The sequence below is a fragment of the Mus caroli genome, unplaced genomic scaffold (genome assembly GCF_978045245.1).
Source record: "Mus caroli unplaced genomic scaffold, Mus_caroli_1 scaffold_4, whole genome shotgun sequence".
NCBI lineage: Eukaryota > Metazoa > Chordata > Mammalia > Rodentia > Muridae > Mus > Mus caroli.
The window spans coordinates 103,990,990-104,015,039 of record NW_028227259.1 but is presented as its reverse complement, the minus strand read 5'-3'; the positions used below and the strand labels follow the sequence as shown (position 1 = coordinate 104,015,039).

General features: G+C 43.9%; 1 pseudogene; it reads right to left on the bottom strand.

The window, feature by feature from the left end:
* Positions 1-1,540: 1,540 nt before the first annotated feature.
* On the bottom strand, positions 1,541-2,569 carry LOC110291849 (protein tyrosine phosphatase type IVA 2 pseudogene; annotated as a pseudogene).
* Between the last annotated feature and the right edge of the window lie 21,481 nt (positions 2,570-24,050).

The window sequence follows — 24,050 nt, the reverse complement described above, 5'->3', positions numbered from 1 at the left end:
GATCTTGAGCCTTTGTTAATCTATTGTCATGCTCTGAAGTAAGAATTTCTGGATTATATCATCATTTTTCAACTTTAAAATTCTAGAAACAGTGTCAAAAGCATTATTTTTCATCTTCTGGGATGAGGCAGGAAGGTATTTGCATTTAGTTAAAAATCAAAACAATTGCATCAACAGTAAACAGGCAATTCAGAAAGCCACCACCATCTGGATACTATCAATGAGATGTCATCCATCCTACTGGACTGACAATCAAAATCCAGTGGTGGCTGCACTCAAGGCTTGTAGCAGGGTACTGCTAGTTATAAACACTTAGGTGAAGAGGGTACACAGAGGTGCCCCTCCATTTGCTTTGTCTGGTCAACTGCCTTCCGCAAACAAGGAAAAACAGCTTTTCTGTACCAACACACTGAGCAGAGAACCCACACCACTGCCACATGATGCCGTGAGCGTATGCTGCTCCCTGGGCTGCCTACTGTTGCTCTTCCGCCCTGTTACAGTCTGTGGACGCAGACTCACTAGGCAAGGCTAGCTCTGACAGTGATTTTTCTTTTTGAATCTCAGAAGAATCTAGTATTAACAAGGTGATAGGTGGTTACACTGAACTGTACAAATAAAACTGTACAAGAATAATTTGGAAAACTATGGGCATTTCTCAAGACCAAAATACTATGAATGTTCTGTTTGACTATTTCTGAAATCGGTCCTGAAATTTTAAGATACCACTTTTCCATGACATTGTTAGATAGCAGATTCACAATCCACAGTCCTACACTTGAAGAAACATGCTAACTCTCCTGGAAACACCAATGGCCTCCAGTCATCTCTGCAATAAAGTTTCTAGGAGGCCCTCTTATTTCACTGTTGGGAAAAAGGATTCTCTCAGCTAAATTACAGGAGAAAGACTCTGTTTAGGATGTCATTTCGTCACCATTTATAAAACCAAAGGTTCCTGGCTACCTCCCACACCCTAATGGTAGATCAGGGGTACAAGGGGGAAAAAAAACCTAATATAAGCATCCATCATCAATAGACTAGAAACAGCCTGGACCACAGAATATATGCGCCACTGCCTTTGCTTTTATTTTTATTTATTTATTTTTTTGTTTTTGTTTTTGTTTTTGTTTTTCCTAAAAGTGCCCAGGTGGGCTTAAGGCTGCCAGACACACGCACATCTACAGCAACAAAGGCTGCTTTCTATTCCATCTACGTGGATCAGGAGAAGGGAGGGAGGCAGGAAGAGAGATGAGGAAAATCTACCTCCCCCAGATCCCACCCACCACAAGGAGACCTATGTGCCAAGCATAATGGAAGTGTGTGCTCCCCAACAACTGGCTCCACACTGGTTAATATTCTGCTGGTTTTCCTCAGACATCTATTTTGAAAAAGCTTAAAAAACACAGGAGATTTTGAAATAATTCAATCCTGGCAGAAATCAAAACTAGGAGCAAAATCATCTTTCACTAAATTAATCCCCTTTCCTTTCTTTTTTTTCTTTTCTTAAACATTTTATTCGTGTGATAGAGGGATTTCTTTATCGCTTGCCTTCTTCTCAATCATGAGGAGCTGAGGAGTACTGAGTCCATCACTACTCTGATGACACAGGTAAGAATCCAGATTCACATTTCCAGGTACCAAGAGTTCCCTCTAATGCCACGATCCAGCCAGCCTTCCTCTACTTCTACTGAACACAGCAGTGCCCATTGGTATCTCTGAAGCGTAATCGCATCTTAGGTCGGTACTTCTCCAAGTAAAGCAGCTTTTTGGAATTGAATGCTCCTCTTCTTTTTTTGTCTTATGAATTGAACAGCATCTTCATACTTCATTCCGCATTCAATCAATGCAAGCGCAACTAGCACAGGAGCCCTTCCCAATCCTGCAACACAATGCACTGCAACACAACAGCCCGGTTCTTCACGAAATTTGGTTTTTAACAGGTTTAGCCAATCATCTACTATCTGATTAGGGGGTGGAGCTCCATCATCAAACGGCCAATCTAGAACGTGGATTCCTTCTTTTTCAACTGGAGCTTTATCATATGTAGCATCACAAACTCGAACCAAAGTTGTCACTCCGTACTTCTTAAGTTCCTCTGTGAACTTGTTGAGAGTCGCATTGGTGGGGTTGTGAGTTATCAGAAAACGCATGTTCTCATAAGAGATCTCCACAGGGGCTGGACGGTTCATTATGGCAAATAAAAAGTGTGAGCGTGCGTGTGTGAGTGTGGTGGGAAAAAATGGGGGGAGGAGGAAATCAATAAATCTTGAAATGTTTTGCAGCAGAAAACATTAAAAAGACCACTAAAATGCCTATTATTGATCACTATTTTCTCTATTCAACTTGCTTGTTCCTTAGGAAGTTTCTCTCTTCAGCACAGGCAGAAGTATTAAGAATCCACTTGAATCCAAATTCAACTTGAGCCTCAATGTCTGCAGATGGATACCTTCAGCTTCCAAAAAAAATCCAACTACACACAAACTTTAAGCAGCCTTTACACTACATTTAGGCACTAGTGAGACAAGTTAAAAGTGTAGGTTATTCTCCACTTTTGTTTACTTGATGCTTAATTTACTGGAGTCATTAAAAGAATACACTTGCAATTAAAAAAAAAAAAGCCTACTACTTCTGAGGCCAGTCTCAGTGTCCAGAGTTGTCAAGGCAATGTTAATTATGGCACGTATAACCCCAAGCTCACTTGTCAGCGGAAAGGCTGTGCTGAGCCTGGCAGAAGTCTGCCCTCACGCTCAGAATCGCCATAAACGTGCAACGTATATTCCAACGAAAAACGCTGGCGAGCTGGGGACTGGGCATTGAAGGCCGGCAGAGGCGGGAGCGAGGAGGCGCCTCTCTCCTCAGTCACCTCGGCGGCGGCCCCAAGGTTGGTTCCTAACAGCAGCTCCGAGCAGCTCACAGCTGCCTGTCACTGCAGCTCTGGGGGATCTGACATCCTCTTACCGAGGCTTCCGGCAGCACACATGCACATGCAAACATGAAAATAAATATAAATCTTAAAAATCAAGGGGTTGTCTGCACAAGTTGGCAAGTGGAGCAAAACCTTATTCCTTGATTGTAATCCACAGATTTTAACTTCCTGTAGGACCTGAACCCCACTGTTGGCCAGGATGGACTTTAGGTTTGGGGTTCCATGTGTCAGACTCCCTTGCTTAACAAGGAGAGTAACCAGCAGCTGTGGAGAGAGCAAGGTTGGTCACTTCCTTCCCCTGGCCTCTTGATGGTTCTGATACTTCATGCTGTCCTTGTTACATAGTTACTAGGCACATCCATCCCAGCAGAAGCACTTCTGCCATCTCGCTCCTGTAACTGTTTCTTCACTGGCTACAGTCTAAGAAACTGGCCACAAGGAGACTGAAGATCTTCCCCGTGGATTGGGTATGATGACAGGGAAGAACGGGAGGGTGACATGTGCTTCAGAGCACACACTGTTATTTGTTAAATGCTGAGTTAGTGCATAGGTGACACTTCTAGTAGCACTCAGTGAACAAAACAGAAAAGCCTTGTCATGAAGCTTAAATGACAATGGGAGATGGACGAGGAGGATAAACAAGTGAGACTCCCACTGTGTCAGAAACACTTGGGGTCTTCAGCACAAGGTTTTTAAAGCTCTGACACTTGGTCACACAAGAAATTGTTATATGCTGCCTGGCATACAGGTATATGGGGTCAGAAAGATCCCAGAGTCTCTCCAATAATACAGGGCATTGCCATTCCTCTTGGCTGCCTGCAACACGAGAGGATAGGGCTGGGGACACCACACATGTTGGTTGCAGATGAGCTGGAGCTTCCTCCCCCCAGGTTGGAAGTGGCTCTGCTGTGCAGTCTTACCGAGATGTTAACCCTGCAAACGACAATGCCAACCTGCCAAGGAAGAGGTGCCTGCTGGTGCAGTAGCTACACATCTGATTTGGGGGAACAGCTGCTCTCTGATAGGATTTGAGGCCCACGCCACAGGAGCCTGGAACTGTGGACTTGTTCAAAATCCCATGACTGAGAGTTTAGGCCCTCGCAGGGAACTCAGTATTGTTCTTTTGCTGAACTGACACAGCATCAAGCATTATTTTCATCTTTAACCAAGGAGCCTCTCTTTGCAGTGGACTGTGGTGAATGCAGAGACTGAGAGCTGCACAAGATGCTTAGAATACCCTTAGACAGAACATTTATGCCACCTTTCCTAAGGCTCGGGGGACACTGTAGAAAAGAGCAGAAGGAATGTAGGGGTGAGAAGACAGAGCAGACCAGCAAACTGCTATCTTCAGCACTACCACATCTAGTGCAAGCAAGATCTCACGGCAGCTGCAGTTGCTTACAGTGGGCTTGCACAAGATTGGACCTGACAACGGCTAACTATAGCTTGGGAAGGGGCACAGGGGTCCTAACCCTCCCTTCTGACCTAGTGGCAACTGGTAGATTCTGGGAGGAGGAAGAGTTATTACTTTCAGTTATGAACCAAATGGGGAGACCTCTAGGCTCCAATGGCCTTGATTAAAATCAGTAGCTTACAAGACAAAACAAAAGGGTATAAAAGTGGGAATGAGACCTGTGGGGAGGATGATGATGACAGGGGTGTGAGGAAGATGAAAGAGGGTAGGGGTTGTGGGGGAGAGTAAATGGGACATAGGGAATGTGTGTTGGGACATATGGGATGTATGTATTAGAGTCTCAAGAACAAATGTGACCATTAAAAACATTCCGAAGAATTATCACGAAGAAGCCAAGCACTGCACAAGCAAGGTGATCCTAGCCAAAAGCCGGTGGGAGGATTAAATATGGTTGGGAGGTCTGTACAGCTCATCAGAGTTTACTATGATCATCTGTGATGCAAACTAGTCCTGCTGGTGCCTCTATGTCTCAAAGATGGTGTCTACGTCATAACAAATCATCTGGGTCAGTTGTTGGTGTTACCATGGCCTCAGCATTTCTGTTGCCCAAGACACAAACAATAGCATCACAAACACACCCCCACATGTAAGTGTGTAAGCACTGAAAAAAAACGAGACATATGGAGAAAAAGGATTTACAATGTGTTACAAACAAGGGGAGATGGGAACCCAACTATTACCTCTGATATAGTATAAAGGCTCAAGTAAGACAATGAGCTTGCTGCTGTCATCAGTGAGCAGACACAGTGGTGACCCCCATGGTGTACCCCACGTTTCCAGCTGCTGATGATATAGATAGAAGCTCCATTGCTGTCTCTGAAATCTCCACAGCAATCTCACTCAGCTTTAGTGACTGAAAGTTCACTGAGAGTGGAGTTGACTCAGGGTTAAGTCTGTTATCTGTCTGTCTGTCAGTCTGTCTGTCTATCTATCTCTACCACCTATCTATCTATCCATCATCCTCTATCTATCTACCTATCATGTATGTATGTATCTATATCTATCTCTATCTACCATCTATATACTTATCTACCTATCATCTATCAATCTATCTCCCTTTCCACCTTTCATCTATCTATCTGTCTGTCTGTCTGTCTGTCTGTCTATCTATCTATCAATAAGTCTATCTATTAATCTAATATATCATCTATCTGCCCATCTATCCATTCATTATCTACCTATCATGTATGTATGTATGTATTTATGTATGTATTTATGTATGTCTATCTATCTATCTATCTATCTATCTATCTATCTATCTATCTATCTATCTATCCATCTATCTATTTGTATCTGCCATCTATCTACCTATCTACATATCTACCTATCATCTATCAACCTATCTACATATCTATCATCTCTCTCTCTTTCTACATCTATCTACCTATCATCTCTCTCTGTCTCTATCTATTTATTTATCTATCTCTCTATATCTATCTACCTCTCTCTCTCTCTCTCTCTCTCTATCTATCTATCTATCTACCATCTACCTACCTATCTATAATCTGTCATCTTTCTATTTTTAGTAACATATGAACCTCATGTCACCTGCTCACGTCACACACTCACCCTCTGCTCAACATCTCTCTTATGGTTACAGTTTGCATATTTACTCCTTTGGTTTCTAAGCTCATTCGTGAAAGATCAAAGTTAATTTAGTTGAGCATTTAAGCTCACTATAACACTCTTGGGAAAATGCACATAACAGCTTACATTTTTATTTGAGAAGATAACTGAAAATGACCATTTAGCATTCTCTTCAGACATGTCGTTAAAGGATAGGCAGGTCTTCTAAGATAAACAGAGCTGATGACATGCAACCTTGGGTAGACTGTCACTGTCCTGTCTGCCTTTGTTTGTTTACTTACAAGCAGGTGTTCACTGTGTGAGAGCAGCGCTATCTTCCTGTCAGTTCAGACTCTAGGGGTGCACAGGCACGCGTGGGTTTGCTAAACAGGTCACTGTTTGTTTTTTTCCCCTTTCACTGTATGGAATGATTTGCCTACCGCATGCTCAATATTGGAAAAGCAAGGGGGGCACTGCTATATTTCCATCACTTCCCATTTCCATGTGTTAGCATGCAGTCTCCTTATCAGTTAGATGACACACATTTTAAGCGATCTCAGGGTGCGAGAACATGCTCCTCGTGACATGTCACACATGCTTTAGATTATTTTCTAGATTATTATTGGAATATGTTCTCTGTGTGACCTTGTCTGTCAGAACATCATTTGCCAGCTGCAAATATTCCACTGATAAAATGTTATTTGGTCTGTGCCCATGTTTCTATCATTGTGTATTTTCTTGCAAATCCACTTTCAGTGGTGTGCACATTCACTTGTGTGTGATTTCAGAGGCATAGAGACTGTTGATATTATCCTTCTATTATATCCTAATGGCTTTAACCAGCATTTGTGGTCTGATGCTAATAAGAAATGTATTCTTCCATGGAATTGTAGTACCTTAAACGATAACAAGAAACTTCAAGGAGAAGAACAGAACGCTGGACTTGTAAGGGAAGAGGATACTCCCCATTTTCCTCCTGGTGAGTCAGGATCACAGGTTCTCAACCCAGGGGTCACAGCCCCTCTGGCAACCTCTATTTCCAAAATGTACATACATTATGATTCACAGCAGTAGAAAAATTAGTTATGACACAGCAACAAAAATAGTTTTATGGTTGGGGGTCACCACAACATGGGGGACTGTATTAAAGGGCCACAGCATTTGGTACTACTGGCCAGTCATGAGGGATGCATATTGAAAGGAATGAAGAGTCTACTTTCCACTTTCCTATGTGAGTGTGTGGCACAGCCATATCTACTGGGACCAGTGAAAGTCACAAAGCCAGCATAGCGGCTTGACAATGTTCCAGCAAAGTTGAGGGAGTGACACAATCAACGTCGTGAGGTCTTCCCATTTTTGTCTTGATATCCATGCATTGCATGCTTGGGGGTCTTTTAATCTTTGTACAACATGGGACATTGGATTGATGGAGGTTTTCTTATGCATCATTTACCCCTTCTCCCAGGAAAGCTCTGAGCATACCTTCCCTCCTGCATTTATAGAGATATCCCTATCTGGCCCTACTTGAAGGTCTTCGTTACACCCTGGAAGTTATGACTCAATATGAAGACTCCAGAGATCTCCTTACGAGGCTCTGACTCCAAGATACTCTTGGAACATCTGCCCCTGTACTTACCCAAGACCAAGATAATCAGAACAAAGTAAACTTCAAAAGGCCAACAAGTTTGCAGCAGATCAGACTAAAAGCCTCTTCTTACTTGATACTGTGACCATTAAGAGTTAATAATACACTGCTCAGGACGGCAATTTGCCCAGGTTGGTTTGGAGATTTTCTTTCTTTCTAGTGCCCTTGAAACCACAGGATTCTTAAATGTTGGGTTATGGAGTAGATGAGGGAAAATAATTGTAAGCGATAACTCTGTTCTGTCATGTTTATCAATGATGACTAAACTTATGACCAAGAGGGAGTTAAAACATATGTCGGGGACAAAACTGATATAGTTTATGTTTTGGAACAACATGATCTATCTCTGCCTACTTAGTTCTGTGTAAATAAAGAAGCACTCTGGTTGCCAGTCAGTCAGGATGCGAGATTCCCCTTGACCCCCGTGCCTGACTCACTCCTCCCTCATTGGTTCCTTGTCTCCTCTGCGGGATCTGGGCCTTACAGGGGCTGGACTCTGGCGAGCGTGTATTCCTACATGACACTTTTTACCTAACTTTCCATTCTTAAAGCGAGGGTCTGAATTCTGTCATCTCATCTATTACGTAGCGGGTACTTCCAGAAACTGTGACTGACCCTGGAGCTCCCCTGGGTGGGATGCTATCTGGTTGGTCAGTCCCACATTCTTGAATGTTTAAACTGGATTTTCTTGCTTTGTTCTGTGGTGTCTCGTGTAAGTAAAATAGTAATAGACAAGAGATAGAACTTTCCAGATGTCTTGTTTATCTTGAAAATTACTGATTTAGACCATACCATATAAAATGACTCTCACCCACCCCCCAGGGATAAATAACTATCTTAATTATAAATTTTGGCTGATTTTTCTTTGACAGATGGAAATGTCAGCAAACCATTTATACATTCTCCAACGAAATTACAAAGACCATTTTGTTTTGAATTGGGTTTCGATTTGTAAGTTTGAGGATATCTGACTCCAGCACATGGTGTTGTTTTCTTACATGTGTGTCTGATGGGGATTTGGCTGTAGAACCCCCCCCCCATGTTTTCCAGCCTACAACAATCTAAGCAGTGATACCTTAAAAGAAATAAATGATTTATTTGTATCTGTGCATATGTGTGTCTGAGTGAATGGCATGCATGTGTAGGCGCTCCCAGAGACCACAATCCCAGAGGGTGTTGGGTTCTCTGGACCTGGAGTTTCAGGTGGTTGTAAGCCACTTGATGTGGCTCTTCTAGAAGAGCAAGAAGTACTTCTAACTGCTGAGCCCTCTCTTCATACCGCAGGAGTGAAGAAGCCCTAACACCGATTCTATAGGTTTAGTCCTTCCAACTTCTAAATTAACTCTTCCTCAGTCCTGGACAAGGAGATTATAATGGTTAATCCTGGTTGTCAACTTGACTGGATCTGGAATCGGCTAATAGATAAATTGCTGGCCACATCTGCTAGGGATTGTCTAGATTAAGGCTAACCTCTAGGCATGCCTTTGAGGAATCGTCTAGATAAAGGCTAGTCTCTGGGCGAACTTGTGAGGGTTTGTCTTGAGAGTGTTAATTGAGGTGGAAAGACCCACCTACTGTGGTGGGACCACTCCCTGGGAATTGATGCTGGACTGCCAAGAGAGACTGAAGCCAATCCAGGCAGTCATTGCGGTCTTCTGACTGCACGTGTATGACAGGCAGCTCTGAGCTGTGGCTACCTTGACCCCTTTGTCAGGAGGGATTATACTTTGAACCCCACATGGAAAGAAACCCATCCATTTTGAAGTTATTTTTGTCAGGGTATTCTATCATAGGTGTAGAGAGTAATTAAGACAGTGGGCTTTCTAGGGGTGGATGTCGACTCCCGAGGAGGTAGGCACGGGATTGCTGGAGCAGCTGTAGGTTCTATGTCTATAAGCTTGGATCACTACCCTGGTGCAGGCAAAGTTGTGCTTTGGGGGCCTATGTGCTTTAGTTGCATAGAGTGCTTTGTCAAGATGATAATTTTATGGGGTGAGATGTCTCAGCGGGTAAGAGCACTGACTGCTCTTCCAAAGATCCTGAGTTCAAATCCCAGCAACCACATGGTGGCACACAACCACCCATAATGAGATCTGACGCCCTCTTCTGGTGTGTCTGCAGTCAGTTACAGTGTATTTATGTATAATAATAAATAAATCTTTGGACCAGAGCAAGCAGAGACTGAGCTGGGGTTGATCGGAGCAAGTGTGGCCGATCGGAACAAGCAGGATTGACCAGAGTAAGCAGAGGTCCTAAAAAATTCAATTCCCAACAACCACATGTAGGCTCACAACCATTTGTACAGCTACAGTGTACTCACATACATAAAATAAATAAATAAATAAATAAGTAAATCTTTTTTAAAAAGATGATGATTTACTTAAATGCTGATTGATCCAAGTATTGCCTTATTATTATTATTATTATCTTTTCCAAATGATCCTATTTAGCTTTCCAGCCCACTTCCAAGGTACTAATGTTTCTTGGGTACCACCATAAGATAGAAGGAACCTAGTTGTCCAGGAATTAGTAAAAGCATCTCTAGAGCATGTGAGGGGACATGTCCTGGTTTGGCTTAACTCTTCTCTACTTTCCAAATCCTTGTCCCGATTTGTATAGCCGTGATGGCTCCTGACTAACTAGGGGCCCAACGGGAGAGAATCTCTATTGTCTACTCATTAGTAGGTCTTTGTCTGTTCCTCAGGATGGAGCAATGGTAACATGGACTTTCCTATTTATGATGTTGGAAGTGACTGGTTTTAGAGAAAAGATGATTAACATTGTTCCAAGAATATAGAATGAAAGTTGCTAAATAAGCCCAGGGCCCTGGGTTTAATCTTGCACTGGAGACCAACCAGACAATTAAACAAGCGTTGTTTCATGGGATATCTAAAAACCACAAGATAAACTGATCATCACTGATCAAGCTATTCTTTCAGAAGTTTCTACAGTTTAGATGGAGACGGAGGGAAGGGGAGTGCCTGGTGACAGTCAGAGATGGAGTATTTATGGAAACTTCTTTACTGTTTGATATCTCAACAATAAAGATACCTCGGGGAATGAAGAAGTTGGCAGTTTGGTCAGGCGTTACCCTTTTCACATAGCATTTCCACCTGGGTCCAGGACCATTTTTCAGGGTGGTTCAGGATTCCAAGGGAAAGTGTCCAGGAGAAGGTCTGTTGTGTCTGTACTTCCCAAGTTCCCAAGGGCACTAACTGTGAGTGTTTCCTGGCCAAAGGAAGTTACATGGCTGGACAGAGTCCAACTGGAAACAGTTGAATGCTGTAGGCTCATCATGGGCCCCTGATGGATTATTATGCCAACTGTGGGTTGACTTCAAAGGTGCGATCAATTTCAGGATAATTTTGTCTTGTGGTAGCTCAAGACTGACTTGTACTGGTTAAGGTATTGCCCTTTCCTGTTGTTGAAAACTGGGTTAAACCAGTTTGGAATCCACGGCTATTAGGCTCCTCTATGGATCTTTCCAATTGCTCATGGCTGAATGTGATGATGGTGGTTAGCAACTTTCAATCCTGCCTCAAATGTAGAAAGTTAATCTCAGACCAATTCTGCCACTCATATGAAGTATCAACCCACACCCAGGCACAAACAATCACATAGCGTACATTCAGAGATCCAGCCAGGGCTCCATTCTTAGAAGGAAGGTTCCCGTGCTCAACAGAGCACTGGTTCTGGCACGTCTGCTGGTGGCTGAAAGGATTTTACACAGATCCACTTTCAGCCTCATTTTCCAGATGAGAGTCTCATTTTTCCAATTAAGAACACACTAATTTCACCAATAAAAACTCAGTAACACCACAGTGTTTAAGAAATTTTTGTCACTGAAGGAAGGGGACAGTGACTGAGGATCATTTAGTCTTTTCCTCTGACTCATCCTTCCAATATGAGCTCCTCATTAGAACAGCATCCTGTTTAGAGAGTGTGCCTGGAATTGATGCACATCGTTTGTACTGAAGAATATTGAGATGGGGAGGCACAGACCACACAGTACAACATCACAGTTGCATAGTATGAAGGAGTTTCTAGGATCTCTTGTATTGCAGGGCGGTAACAGTCAATAATGACAGGTTGTATACTTGAAACTGTTTCGAGTAGATCCAGCTTTCTTGACACACGAAAAAGGTGAGGTAATGAATATGTTAATTAGCTTGATGCAACAATTTCAATGTATACATATTTCAAAATATCACAGGGTATCCTATAAGCACATGGGATTTTCAGTTAAGGCATAGTAAAGATGAAGGAGACATCAGCCTGGATTTAAGAGTTCGTTGGTGGGAAAACTTGGAAGCGCGACTCTCATAGTATGAAAAATCAGAAGCCTAAGGATTATGTGTTATGGCTTCTTTACTTCTAGAAATAACTCAGAATGTTGGGCAATACCTCACTTCACAGGTAATCACTGACAAAGGCCCGCCCTCTTTGTTTTATGTAGCACAAAGGCTTACAATATATAGTGTGTGAAGTGTAATACATAAGATGAGGTTGGCTCATCACCCAAGTTCAGTGACAATCAGATCATGACCAATCTCTACCTCTCCTTGCCACCTCCCTCCCCGTTCTTTATTCTGCACACATTGTTTAAAGGCAAACTCTGTAACTTTAATCTTTTTCAAGGCTTACTTTAATGATGGTTCTTGAAGGCTTTAACCTCCCCTTTAGCCCACCATCCACCAGAGGTCGTGGAAAAGAAAGGATGGAGGTGGGGGAGTAGACTCGTTTGGAAAGGTTCTTTAGAGCAACTCCTGTCTGTGTTGTCTGGAAATCAGCAGTTCAGTTCACAGGCTAGCAGCAGCAGCTTGATCCACTCACAAACACTTCATGGATGCTCCAGCAGTCCAGTTCAGTAGAGTTGGGATAGCAAACATGAATCAGCAGCAGTGGGGCATGACCTGGACCTAGCAGAGACAGCTAGGCCTCAGACTCAGCAGGAAGCAGCAGGAAGGACCAGGAGGAGCACAAGGAGAAGTTCTCAGCTGTGCCTCTCTCAGTGAAGTGAAGATCAGCAAAGACTCGAGACCAACAAGTGCTGCACAGCTAGCTTTATAAGCAAGCCTAGTCCAGCCACAGCCACTGTCTGTAGAGTCTTATTTACATTTCTCTAAACATCATGTGTCCTGCACAGGTCTTGCCTCAGCACATGAGTCTGCTGACATCATTCTGCCAATCAGCCCAACTCCACAGAAACAGCAAGAAGCCACAGCACACCACCAGAAGTTTCTTTGGTGCATTTCTCTCTATGGAGTCCCAACAAGTGGGACTCAACTATACAATGTAAGGCAGACCAATATGTGTGTGTTGTTAGCAAAGAATTGTGCATCACGTGTCCTTTCACATGTTTGCTTTAGCAGAACATCCTTTTTTCCGTGTCTGCTTTAGCGAAATGTTCCTTCACGAGTCTGCCTTAGCCTTTTACCTGCGTCCACTTCAATGAAATGTTCCTTCATGTGTTTGCCCCAGCAAGACACTGCCCAACACAACTGACTTTCCAAATAACCCTTTAAAATTTCCACTTCAAAACCCTGGTGTGTTAGCTTTTCATTACTGTGGCAACTACCTGAGACACTGTAAAAGAGAAGAGATCTATTGTGGCTCACGATTTCCGAGTTTCAGTTTGTGGTTAGTTGGATCCACTCTTTTGGGTCTGTGGTGAGACAGGCTCATTGTGACAGGAGTTACATGATAGGGCAGGGTTGCTCATGTCAAGGTGTCTGGGAAGCAGAGAGACAGTCAGAAAGGGCAGGTGATAAGAGACCCTCCCCAAGCCCCTACCCTCAGTGACCTGCTTTCTTCAATAGGTCATGCCTCCTAATAGTCTTTTCAGGCATGAATTAATCAATGTTAGTCTATTGATTAGTTCAGATCCCTTATAATTCCATCACCTCTTAATGAGCTAGATGCCACCAACATATGGTCCTTTTGGGGAACACTTCATATCCAAACCATAACATCAAGATATCAAGTAATTTCATCTGTAAATATTCAGTGTATAGTTCTAAGTATAGATAAAGATACATATAAAAGCAGTCACTTTAATATACTGTCATTATTCAAAGTTCTCTGGGTCATAAATATATACCTAGAAGTTGAAACAAGACTCAAGCAAGATCCAAACAAAGACTCAAGGCAGATTGCATGTGGATGATACACATCTTGGGTCCTATACTTCCTATTGACTGATAGATCCAAGTAGACCTTTGACTCTGGTGCCATTAGCAATTCAGGTGGGTATGTTTTGTTTTGTTTTGTTTTGTTTTGTTTTGTTTTGTTTTTGTTTTTGTTTTTTGTGGGTGTCCTGTGCATTAGTAGTAGACCTTGCCTCTATCTACTACGTATTAGCATTTCCCAACAATGTGACAGCTAAAAATGTCTCCAGACATTGTCTAATGTGCTCTGGGGACAAAATTGCCTCATTTAGCCACTGATGTAATTGTTGATCCCTTTTATGTTTAATTATTTTTGGGCAAGAATAGTTTGGAGTTGATGTTGCAGCTTCATTCTCCTTGAAGTCCCAGGTTCTGTTTCCTTTCTAGAGCCAGTGTAAGAGGGATATTTCCATGATGGCTTGCTCACCACATTTGTTATTGATACATGGAAAAGCTATTGAATTTTCTATGTTGCTTTTCTACACTGTGACTTTACTCAAAGTGCTCACCACTTCGAGAAATGTTTTGGTGAAATCTAAGAGTCCTTTTGGCCATAAGTCACGTCCTCTGCGAGGAGGGATAATTCTACTTCTTCCTTTCCTCTTTGCATCCCTTATCTCTCTCTCTCTTGGCTCTCTTGTGTTCTGTTGCTCTAAGACTCCAGGCATGGTAATGAGTGAGTGGAGAGAGCTGGCACGCTGTCTCATTTTGAGATTTTATAGAAGATTCTTTCAGGTTTTCCCATTTAGGTAATGCTGGCTACGGTATTATCACAATAGCCTTTATTATGCTGAGAGAAGCTTTGTATGTTCTTAATTATTTTATTTTAATTTTATTTATTTTTATTTTATGTACATTGGTGATTTGACTACATGCATCTCTGTGTGAGGGTGTCAGATCCCCTGCAACAGGAGTTACAGACAATTGTAAGCTGCCATGAGGGTGCTGGAAATTGAACCTGGGTCCTCTGGAAGAGCAAGCAGTGCTCTTAACCACTCAGCCATCTCTCTGGCCCCAGTCCTTAACTTCTTTGGGACCTTTATCATGAAGTATGTTGGACTCATGATGAATATTTTTATTGATTTCCTTCTTTATATGACATTTAATTTCATTTCTCTTACACTGAGCTCTACCCTCATGATGTGATCATTTCCCGAAGGTGTCACCTCTTAACACTATGGTATTTGTAACTAAATGTCGCCATGTGCCTTCAGACTCCAGCAGAAGCTTAGCTTGCATCTTTGTTTTCTCTCACTAGTTCCCTGCACTTTCTGGGAACAGGCATTCTCAGGGGAGGTGTGTCTTTCCCAAGGAGATAAAAATCGTGTTGCTTGGTGTGTGTGTGTGTGTGTGTGTGTTTGTATGAATATACTACGGTTTGAACAATTTCCCTAAGTTTCATGTGTTGGAAATTTAACCCCCAAAGTGCAGTAGGGAGATAGGAATGTTTAAGATATGGGTTGGTCATATACCTTTATGAATGAATTAATGTTTTTGTGAATGCTCCTTGAAGTGAGCTTGCTATGGCCTGAGTGAGGTATGGGTTTGTTTTAAGAGCAATTTTGTCTCTCTTCCTCTTTCCTCCCTTTTCTTTCTTCTCCCCTCCCTCCCTTTCCTACCCAGTCTCTCCACTCCATGGAATGAGGCTCAGATATAGGAGCTGGTATCTGAGCACTGGGCTATGAGTAGATTTCTTTTGTTACACACTATCCATTCTGAGGTATTCTGAGGTAAATAAAATGGACTAAGACAGGAAGCGTGACAACATTTTAGTTGTTATAGGGAAGGAGGGATGTGTCAATGGCTAAAGCACTTTCCATGTAAGCGAGAGGGACAGCCCTTCCGTAATCCCAGGATGCATTACAGTCTCATCTGTAATCCCAGCACTTGGTGGGACGAGACAAGGGATCCTTCAGGGTGAGCTGGATAGCTAGACTGGCTGACTTGGAAAGCTCTGGGTTCAGTGTGAGACTCCACCTTAGTAAGTAATAACACTCTCCTGGCTACTTTGTCAACTTGACACAAGCTAGAGTCACCAGAGAGGAGGGAGCCTCAATTGAGGAAATGCCTTTACAGATTCAGCATTTTCTTTTTTTGCCTGACACAATATTTTTATTATTTGGGAATTTCACATAATGCACTTCATCACACTCACTTTCCAGCCCTCCCAGATCTACCCACCACTCTTGTGACCTCACCCCTCAAAAAAAAAAAAAAAAGAAGGAGGAGGAGGGGGAAAATGGGGAGAAGGAGGAAGAAGAGGAGGTGAAAGAGGAAGAGGAGGAGGAGAAGGGAGAGGAGGAGGAGGAAGAGGAAAAGGAGGAGGAGGGGAGAAGGAGGAGGGGAGAAGGAGGAGGAGGGGAGAAGGAGGAGGGGAGAAGGAGGAGGAGGGGAGAAGGAGGAGGGGAGAAGGAGGAGGAGGGAAGGAGGAAGAAGAAAAGGAAGAGGAGGAGGAGGAGGAGGATTTTTGTCTATATAATCACTGGAGCATGGTCCATGGACATTAATATGGCCTCTGGTGGCAGCATGGGCCACTCATGTCAATATGACTCTGGTGGCAGCATGCCTCAGAGATCAACGTGCCACTGAGGCTGCAGCATGGACCATGGATAACATCATGGATGTCATTAGGACCGACTCTATAATACCATGCTCTTGTCTGCTGGGGCCATACTTCCATATTGTTTCCATATCCTTCACCTTAGCATCTGTTGTGCCCCCCCCCCATTCTCCACTGCACAGGCGCTCTGTTCTGCCATTTTTCCTTCCAATTACATGAGTCCACTTTTTAAAAAGCATCTTCCAAACAGACCTTGCCCTTCTCTAGTTGTTCCAGAGACACTGCAGGCTCTAAGGACGCGCCCCCCCCCCCCCGCACCCTGCTGCCCCCTCATCTCCACTTGGAGCCTCTATAGGTCTCTCGGGCTCCTTGGAGCTGCTACGCTGTCCCTGTGTCGGGGGTCTACTGGTGGCTCTCATCTACCGTCACAGTCGTGCCTCATCTTTTCATCTTTGAGGTTCTGCAGGATCAGCTCCTCTGCAGAACCAGCTCCGATTCCAGCAGCCCATAGAAGGAATAGATGTCAGGGTGGAATGACTTAGATTGTTGATCTGGCTCAGGATGGCAGCTGAGCTGGCCAGCTTGCTGAGGGAGTGATCAGTGGAGAAGTGCCCAGTCCACAGTGGATGGGGCTGTCCTTGGGTGGGTGGTCCTGAGTTCTATAAGAAAGCAGGCTGAGCAAGCCCGTAAGCAGCACTCCTCCACAGTCTCTATCTGCTACCTCCAGGTTCCTGTACTGACTTCCTTTGGTGATGGACTGTGATATGGAAGCATAAACTGAATGAATCCTTTCTTCTCCAAGTTGCTTTGGTCATGGTGTCTCATCACAGCAATAGTGACCCTAACTAAGATATACCCTTGTTCTTTTCACTTAATGGTATATATTTGTGGGGAAAACTGTATAGCAAAATCATGCAATAGTGGAGAACCACTGCTCTCTGACATTTCTGAGAGCTTTTCCCTCCCATTAATGGAAGGTTGCCTTCCATGTTGTGAAAGTATCGGAGATGACTTGTGCTATACCCTGCTGGTGGATGTTGGGCTGTGTCTGGCCTTTTGCTGTTACAAAAAGTGCTACAGCAGATGTCCTTTATCTTTACACTATTTAAAATTTGTTTCCTGTGCCTTTGATAACATTCCCAGAAGGGAGGTTGTTGGGCCAACAGGGAAAGTACAAAACCCATTCTAGATCTGAACCAAGACCCTCTTCTTGGGACGGTGTTAACTTGAGTTGCCTATCTTAAGGCACAAGAGGCCTGTTTTCCCAAGCATGCTGGGAAACATTTGGACGTTTGCCTAAGATTTTGTTTTTGTTTTTTAAACAAGATACTTGCTTTTCTTTTTCTGTGAATAGTATCACATGCCCATTTTCTAGTGTATTTTCACATTGAGAGCTATTAGGGATGGGAACATGTTGTAAAAGGCTTAATTGGTAAATCTTCTACCAAAATCTCTGTTTATTGTTTGATTTTAATAATGTTATCTTTACGTAAATATTTTAACTTTCATGTGCTGAAATTGTCCTCTGTCCCTTTATTACTTCTGCATTTTAAGTCACAGAAAGGAAAAAGAGTCGTTGACTTCTCCCTTCTATTTAAGCAGTTTATTTACTTAATGTTCAGACCCATTTGGAGTTAATTCTAGCGTGCCTTGTAAGAACTGGCTCCAGTGTGATCCCTCTACATAACTAGCCAGCTGTTCATTAGTCCGTTTTCCTCTTCTGATTTGAGATGCGCAGCCTTTGTGACATCCTAAGCCACCGTGCGCAGTCTGGTGTATTTGGGAGTTTCCTTTTCCCATCGCTTGGTCCATCTGTCAGCCAGCCTGCTCACGGTGAAGGCTTCACAGCACACTTTAATATCCAGAGGGCGTCTCCCCTCCATCCTGTTTTACTGTTCCCATGGTTACTCTTACTTGTTCTTTCAAATAAAATATGTAATTAACTTGTCTGGCTTTGAGAAGAATGATATATATTTTATTGAAATGATGCAAAATTCATGAAATCTCTTAGGAAGAACTGACAGTCTCCCAGCCGTTTTGTCATTCAAAACATGATGCGCTGCTGTGCACACTCAAGACCACGTCTTTGCCCGAGTGAGTCACAGCATCTAGGCATTGTGAGAGTCATTGTAAAGAGTAATGCTGTCCTCTCACTCTATAAGCACCACTAGGATACATGTCTAAGACTCGTCTTTTAATTCTCATAGCCGTCATTAGTTAAACCTGTTCCCCATTTCTGAAAGTTTGAGACAAGGGGAGACCTGCATGCAGTGAGGTAAGAGTATGAGCATTAGACTAAACCTCTGACTTGAATCTGGGGTCCACATTTAACAGCTCCTAGTGTGACCAGAAAGGGGTTCTCAGTTTTACAAAAACAAAACAAAACAAATGGAAATCCCCCCAAACAAACCCAAACCCATACTTTTACTTTCAGCAGTAAGAAGGATTGGGTCTGACAACATAGGAAGGAGCCGGCACACAGCCTGGCGTTTGCCAGAGTTTGCCAGAGTGCACTCTAAGTGGTAGGCACCTGTCATAGGCACCGAGTTTTCCCAGTTGTTATTCTGGTGGTGTGTGTTTGCTGGTGTGAATTCAAACCATTACCCAGCCTTATAATGTGTTTGTAATATGACCATTTTTTTTATATTACATATGCTTTGTTTTCAGAAGCGGATCTATCCATCTTCCACCCACATTAATTTCACTGGTACCTGGCAACACCGCACTCCGTCGAGCCCTTTGCTTTATTTCCCACGAGTTAGCAATTCTTTAGACTTCATATTTTGTCTCACTTTTACAACATGCTGGAATGACCTACACATCCTGGCGGAAGCTTCGCTCATCTAAACAGTGATGGATCATCTTTTTCTGGAAGCCATCAATCAGCCGAAGCTAACAAGAATATGGAGTGGGGCAGGAGTGGGAGGGAGCGTGAAGGTCACTTTACTCGGGTCACTGACTACTTGCTGTGAGCCCCTTTGATTGATGTAGTAGAGATTTCTGCTGATTGCATGACTATTTCGGGACAGGGTTGGCTTCCTTCTGCCCAGCCAATTTCTGATTTTAGGTGAGAATCAATGCTCTCAACATTTGAGATTTCATATAGACAGCAGCATTAATTGAACACCCACTACTTACGATGTACGAAACAACAGGGTTAGAATTAGGTACTGGCCCAGTTCTCTTGGTTATGCTCTGGGAACAGGGTCCCAGCTGACTTCTCAGTTTAGAGATTCAAAGAAGGTGGGATGCACAGTGCTCAGTCAGCCACAATGCCAGTGTGAAGTTTATCACAGGGAAACTGAAGTAGGGAGCAAGCGGGAAGTAAGGATTCTTTGTTGGAGAGCATGAGATAAAGCTTGATGTTCCAGGCAGCAGGGCAAGAAGAGGCAGGTCATTGTGCAGGCCAAAGGCCTTTGCAGGTTGTGGAGTCAGAGCAATGGTAGGGCTGAATTTAAGCCAAGGTTAGAGTAGGATATGCTAGTAGAGTGCACGGTGCAGGAACGTCATTTCATGGGGGCAGAGTAGGATGTCTGGTAAGCAGAACCTTAAAGGGACCATCCTTGGGAGGTTCAGCCAGCAACTGACCAATGCAGATGTTGATGCTTGGAGCCAACCATTAGACTGAGCTCCAGGACCCTGGTGGGGGATATGATGGAAGGACTGGAGGAGCAGAGGGGGATTGCAACCCAATAGAAAGAACAACACTGGCTGGCCGGACCACCCAGTGCTCTCAGGGTCTAGACCACCAACCAAGGAGTGTACAGGGAGGAATCCATGTCTTCAGATACATATGTAGCAGAGGATGATCTGGTCTAACACAATGGGAGGGGAGGCCTTTGGTCCTGTGGAGGTTTGATGCCCCAGCATAGGGGGATGCTGGAGTGGTGGGGCAGGAGAGGGTGGGTGGGGAAGCACCCTCAGAGAGGCAAAGGGGAGATGTGGGATGTGGGTTTTGTGGAGGAGTTTCTGGGAAGTGGAATATCATTTGAGATGTAAATGAATGGAGTGATTAATTTTTTTTAAAAAAGGACCTTGTCCTCTGGGGGAAGAGGCTGCACAGTTGGACCTGGAGTCAGGGACTCTGAGCAACACCACCACTTTAAGTTAGTTAGTGAATGCTCTTCCTCCACCCCACAGACCACCCATGCGTGAGTGTGTACTTCACCCCCAAATGGTGACACCCCACCAGTCCTTTGCGTGTAGCCTCAGGCCTGACATAACTTACAAGAGTTTGGGGTGTAAGAGAAAAACTGCACTTTCTGTGAATATGTGTGCATCTTTCTGTGAGACACAGTCATTTGTTCAGCTCAAGTTCTTATACCTGCACTGGGTGAATGGCACCACTTTGAGGCTATAGATTACAGGTGCATAAATTCTCTCCCTTCCTTTTCCCCATCCTCTCCTTCCCCCTTCCATCCCTTTTTCTTCCCTCCTTTTCCAAAGATAGGGCATCATATAGCTGAGACTGGCCTTGAATTCAAACTCACCAGTAGCAGAGGAAGGATCTGAGTCCCTGATCCTTGTGCCCCTGGAGCGGGGAGATTGCAAGAGTGTGCATTGTTCCTTATATATGAGATGTACAAATCTTTCTATATAAAGGACACATTTTTTTCTTATAAAACCATCTTGTGCTGATGTCTGATAGCTGGCACTTTCACTCATTCGGAGCACAGGTTGGCAAAAGGCAGAGATGCCCGATGATCAGACCTAATCAGAACTTCGTTCTGTAGGAAAGAAGGAACTGGCCTCAGGACGTTGCTCAGAACTGTGTATGACACAGCAGACAGAGCAGGGGGGATCTCTGTCTCAATGAAAAATGACAGCTGGCAGTGGTAGAGAGCTGAGAGGGTGAGGGGTGACTGGGGGCTGACAGACCAGGAAAGGCTGAAGGTGGAGGGAGAAGCTGACAGTATGAGGAGCCTCTGACAGTATGAGGAGCCTCTGACAGTGTGGGGAGCCTCTGACAGTTCAGGGAACCTCTAACATGGGGAGTCTCTGACAGTTCAGGGAGCCTCTGACAGTTCAGGGAGCCTCTGACAGTGTGGGGAACCTCTGACAGTGCAGGGAGCCTCTGACAGTGCAGGGAGCCCCTGACAGTGCAGGGAGCCCCTGACAATATGGAAAGCCTCTGACAATGGAGGGAGCCTCTGACAGTGTGGGAAGCCTCTGACAGTGTGGGAAGCCTCTGACAGTGTGGGAAGCCTCTGACAGTGGAGGGAGCCTCTAACAGTATAGGGAGCCTCTGACAGTGTGGGGAGCCTCTGACAGTGGAGGGAGCCTCTGACAGTGTGGAGAGCCTCTGAGAGTGGAGGAAAGGACAGAACTTTGGAATTCTCCTTTGAGCTCCTCCTAAATTAGAAGTTAAAGTCACAAAGTCAGCTGTAAGCTGAGATCTTAACTGTATTGAATAGCAAAGCATTGGTGGTCAAATGTCTGATTTTCTGGCTCAGGATAGGGTCCCATCTTTTGTTTCTTGTGAGTTCTTACTGGCTGCTGCTGTATTACTCTTGTGTGTAGTTTTCATGGGGTTTCAGAGAAATTGATTTACTTAGCTAATTTCACAGAGTAGGCAAGTTTCAGACTCAATATTAGGCCTTATGAAAGTCAGTCACCCGCTGTTGGAGCTGGGAGTTGTTTGTTTGGTTTGTTTTTTTCCCTTACAAAGTAAGAGAGGAGGCTGGGGTGATGGCTTACTGGGTGAAGCGCTGATGAGCAGAGTTCAGATCTCTAGAACAAATAAAAGCCTGGAGGGACCTAGTAGCTTAGGCATTTGTAATCCTAGCATACCTTGTGAGACATGTAACACAGGAGAATCATAGGAAACTCATAGGCCAGCTAGTCTAGAGCACTCACACACACACACACACACACACACATGCACACACACACACGAGAGAGAGAGAGAGAGAGAGAGAGAGAGAGAGAGAGAGATACATCATACATACACACAGATACTGAAATACATCTATACATAGAAGTCATACACACAGAGATGCCAATATATGTGTGCATATACAAGGTACAAGTCACACACACACATACACACATACACACACACATGCAGATATCAACATATATATCCACATGCAAGTCACACACACATGCAGATATGAACATATATATGCATATACAAGTCACACACATACAGATAACAACATATATATGCATATACAAGTCATATACACACATACAGATATCAACATATACATGCATATACAAGTCACACGCACATGAGAATTAAAGGACTTAATACAAGTTTGGGTTGGAATTTTTAGAAAATCGACATATGTAGCAATACTCTTTCTCTGCATAAGGATGGATGGGGTTTCTGTTATGTTCAATCTCAGTAACATTTGGAACATTTAAATAAACACTGAGAGATTGGAGTGACTGGATAGAAAAGTCAGGGTTCTGAGTGACGGGAGCAGGTCTAAGTTGTATGGAAGATATCCAGGAAGCAGAGGAAGCAGTTGAGGCTCACACGGGGAGGCTGTGAGGAGTGTTCCCCACACAGGTAGCCTGGAATGGCTGCTCTCACTCTGACTCCATGTTATTCTTTGACTCTTAAAGGACCTCTTCCACCAAGGAAGCATCCAGCTTGTGTGAAGCGGCTGAAGAACTTGCTCAGTCTGTGCCCGTGTGCCTCTGTCCTTCCCAGTATGTGCTTTCCCAAGAGCATCTCTGTTTAAGATCCTCTCTGAGCCAACTAGAGAATCACGAAAAGCCTCGTCACACAGGATTTCTACAGATACTTCAAAGAAAATCCCAGAAAAGTCTACATCTTTTCCTTTTAAGACTGTGGTGGCTGCTGTTAGTGCAAACATGAGAGCCAAGCCCATCTCAGTCAAGAGAGTGAATCACCATCATGGGGGCATCTTACACTTGAGACTTATCACGGGCATTAAAGTGCTTATGAGTGTGAAGTCAGAGAGACCAGCTTCAGGTTCATTGCCGTAGCAAGGCAGACAACTGCAGCCCTGAAGACTTGGGAGCCTGAACAGAATATAGCTGCTGGTTCTCAAAGCTGCTCCCACGCCGGAGGCTGAAAAGGCAGGGAAACTGTGGCCACTCTGCATTTGGGAGACCCCCACATGAAACATCCAGGACTCTCAGAGGCAGTCTGACAGACTGCCTGCTCTCTGCGAACCCTGTAAGGCTGCAGACACACTGTGAGACCTACACCTTTCCTGGAATGGTTTCCAGAATGCAAGTGGCAGACAGAGTGGGTGTCACTGAACAGATGTGGCGGTAGCTTCGTACTCAAATCCCCAATGTGGGGTGGACGCGTGGCCTCTTGGGGAAGAGGAGGTCTTCACAGCTCATTACCGAGCCCCTGAGCTGCGAAGTCACAACTGTGTTTGCGGTTTCTGTCTTTGATTTTGCTTGACAGATATTAATGAGTTATTGATTGTATTTTTATTTATAGTAAGCCTTAGCTCACAAGAACCTTGCTAAAGCAGAGACTTCCAGTAATTAGATTCTCTTCCCACTTTGAGGCTTATTTGGAAAGGAATTTTACCACTGGAAAAGTAGACTTAATGAAGTTTTGAATTTTAGTCCCACAAATTAAAACACATACCCAATACATATATGTACATTGTATAAAAATGGGGAGAGGATACTGTTGTGTGGTTTTATCCCCCAGGGAGATGCGAACAAGCATCTATTTGCTCCAGGTAAGGTATCGGGGATAGGCCAAAGGAAATGACTTC